This window comes from Poecilia reticulata, linkage group LG15, assembly GCF_000633615.1.
Source record: "Poecilia reticulata strain Guanapo linkage group LG15, Guppy_female_1.0+MT, whole genome shotgun sequence".
NCBI classification, from domain to species: domain Eukaryota; kingdom Metazoa; phylum Chordata; class Actinopteri; order Cyprinodontiformes; family Poeciliidae; genus Poecilia; species Poecilia reticulata.
The window spans coordinates 8,059,801-8,063,344 of NC_024345.1; the positions used below are offsets into that span (position 1 = coordinate 8,059,801).

At 37.9% G+C, this 3,544-nt stretch overlaps 1 protein-coding gene across 4 annotated transcripts in view; it reads left to right on the forward strand.

Annotated features, from left to right (window-relative positions):
* LOC108166941 (attractin-like protein 1) overlaps nucleotides 1-3,544 on the forward strand; it is a 55,909-nt gene that overhangs the window by 841 nt on the left and 51,524 nt on the right. The gene's annotated exons all lie outside the window — the stretch shown is intronic.

The window sequence follows — 3,544 nt, forward strand, 5'->3', positions numbered from 1 at the left end:
GATAGGTAAAGAAGACGGAGACAGACTCCTGCAGCTTGGGCCTGGTTTCATCCACTCCTCACTGACTTCATATATCTGTCTGCTTCTCCCCTTCCTCTGTCTCGGTGTCTGTCTGGTGCAGGAAATGCGAAAAATACGTCAGATTTATGTGTGCCTGGCTGGTAAGTCAGACGGGGGAGGTAGTGCATAGGAGGTAAGGTTGTAGGCAGTGGCGCAACTACACATTATTCAGGTGGATGCGAAAACATAGATCGGCATACCCTGCATAGCCACTTTTTGCGCAGCTGGTTGTAGGGACGGGGAAGGTATCTTCATCTTCCACGCAGTTCAAAATATACGGAGAGGGGGCTGGAAAAAGCAACAGCCTTCAAACACATGTTGACTTGAGCCAGGTGTCGTCATTCTCACCTGCTGGAAGTTTAGGTGCAGAAATATGAACATTCATGAACATTTACTCAAAAAGGACCAGCTGCAAGTCCATAAAATATAGGAGCTGAGATGAATGCAGGAATATGTGAGGCATGACTGGAATTTCAAGTGCAGTCTTGACTGCAAACCACGGCACTCGGAAACTCATCAGTTCAGCACTTGCATATAGCCACTAAATGGATTAAAATAAAATAGTGTTATTAAAATATTATTCAAAGCTTAGATTGGGTTAAACATTGTTATTTGACATAGTTAGCAGAGCTGAGATTGTTTTGAAAGTTGTTGTTTTTTCACTGAATTTAAAACATGGCTCCATTTAGGTTCAAACAGGGAAATTCCAAAACAAAAGACTTGAACAGAAAATCCACGTTGGAACTGGGAATGGGGGAGCAACTCAGTCTATGTACTTGTAAGGCCAGCTTCATGTTTCAAAATGGCTGTTCCTGGCATCAACAAGATGTGGTGCTGTCTTGTTTAGTTTACAAGACTCACTTGTAAAAGTGTGTCTAAAAGTAATGTTACTAATAGCATCTACAACCATAAACTGAACAAATTAAAAGAGGTGTTTGCTTATGTATTGAAGTAAAATTTAAAGCGATGGCCGTACAAAGTTCTGTGGACAATTTCTACTTGGGCATCGCCATGTTGAAATTCCAATTTCTCTGACTACCTTCACTGGAAATTTGTTACCTAGTGTGTAACGTCAAACAAAGCTGAGGTAAGTGTAATGTAGCATAAGTCTCAAAACAAGAGGTAAGGTATGGTAAGATAATTTTATTGATATAGCACATTTTCAGCAACAAGGCAATTCAAAATGCTGCACGTTCCAAATTAAGTCCAAATAAACTCTCCAGTCCAGAGTCCCCAAATTACAACATGCTTGTTCTGAGACAAGTTTCATTTCTTAAACTGTTAATTGAGTCTTTAATAAATATGATGGCCAAACAATTTCTCTACAAGACAATTTCATTTGTTTTGTCAAAACATTATGAAAAAACAATAAAAGGATAAACTATAGATCAGTGGTCCCCAAACTACGGCTCGCGGGCCGGATCCGACCCACCTCCACATTTGGTCCGGCCCCCTGAACAATACCAGAGAGCATTTACATTTTTTTTCATATACCGTATTTTCCGTACTATTAGCCACTACTTTTTTTCTAAGCTTTGAACCTTGCGGCTTTTATGTGGATTTTTCTTCAACCACCAGGGGGCTCTTTAGCAAGAAGTGAATCATTGGAAGTCAAAATTGGAAATAAAAGAAGAAAGCGCCCATTAAAACGGAATTAGGTTTTTATAGGGATTTGAAATTTAAGAATGTTGTTGACCAGTTAAATAGCATTGAGGGGAAAAAGAAGATGTTTTGTTATTTTTTAAATAATACTGGGATCATAAGAATTTGAGGTATAGATATTAATAATAATAATAATCATCAATTTAATTTGTACCGCACTTTTCATTAGAAAAAATCTCAAAGTGCTACACAGTGCAACTAAAATTGTAGATAAAATCAACATCATAAAAATCATGTGGAGGCAGAGTAGGCTTGCTTAAATAAAAAAGTCTTTAAGTCTCTTTTGAAGTCATCCAGTGGTTGCGGAGCTCTCAAATAATCCGGGAGAGCATTCCAGAGACGGGAGGCAGCCACAGCGAATGTCTGATCTCCCATGGTCCTTAATCTGGATCGAGGAAGGTGGAGGAAGTTGCAGGCTTGTGATCGTAGAGATCTGGTGGATGAATGTGGAATGAGAAGGTCCTTCAGATAATCTGGTGAAGTTCTGTTTAAATATTGATGGGTAATGAGAGCAATTTTGTACTGAATTCTGTAGGTGACAGGAAGCCAGTGAAGATCATGCAGAATCGGTGTAAAATGGGCAGATTTCCGGACACTCAATAGAATCCTGGCTGCGCTGTTTTGAATGTATTGAAACTTCTGAAGATGTTTTTAATGGATTCCAATGAACAGAGAGTTGCAGTTGTCGAGCCTGGAGGAGACAAAGGCATGGACAAGAGTCTCGGCATCAGAGAAAGAGATGGACGAATTTTGGAGATATTACGAAGATGAAAGAAACAGGTTTTAAATAGATGCTTAAAATGATTTTCAAATGTAAGATGAGAATCCATTCTAACTCCAAGAGGATATTATATTAGGATTCAATAGATGGCAGTAGTGTAACAATAATGGATGCAACCTGCTGTTGGAATATAAAGTAGAAGAAGAAAGTGCCCATTTTCATTTAGCACATGCTAGTAGCAGACACTAAGGATCAGCACTTTTACTGTTACAGTTACCGTTCGGAAACTACGGTAATCAGTTCAGTTAAATCTAAACTTGGGCAACTTTTTCCAACCCTAATAAATGTGATATTCAATTGACCTGTTATGACTCAAATTTTGGGTGTCCACCCCCTCTGCTGCTGCTGCATCGTTATGTAAAATCTAAAGCGGCAGAAATATCTGCAGCTTATCTGTGTATGTTTACAGGTTTTTTTTAAAAAACTTTGGGGGTGCGGCTTATAATCCGGAAAATACGGCATTTATTTAATAAATAGTGCAATTTCCTGGATTTTTTCTGTGAAGAACCCAGAGAGGGTTATTTGATTGTGCTTTCTGGAAAACAATAAATTTTTAAATTTACACAGCAAATTCAAAAGTGTTAAATGTTTTGGTGTTAGTAGACGTTGCAAAAGCAGAGTTAATTTTACTCTAATAGAGTCACATTCTGTTTATGTAACTCTGGGGTGTAAATTATTAGTAGTTCGAATCTAGTGTTAAAACAAAGTGTTTCTGTATCAAATGTAGAGGTGTTAAAATAGAATCAAAAATTCTTGACTACTGTTGAGAAAAATTATTATTTTGAGTGTTTAACACAGTTTAAACATTTTAGAACGAATTTCTTAAGTTTGAACAGGTTTGTGTGAGTGATTTAAAACCCGAAGAACTATTGCTGGGTTAAGTGTTTAAAGTACAAAGGAGAATAGAGGATCTGCAAGAGAATTTCGGCTCAGACCCCTGGAGTCTTATCATTAAAGACAGGAGGTCATAAATTAACATATGCAGGAAGGTGGAGGACATTATCACTTGAATTACTCTGAGAAAGGGAACTTTGGTCGGTT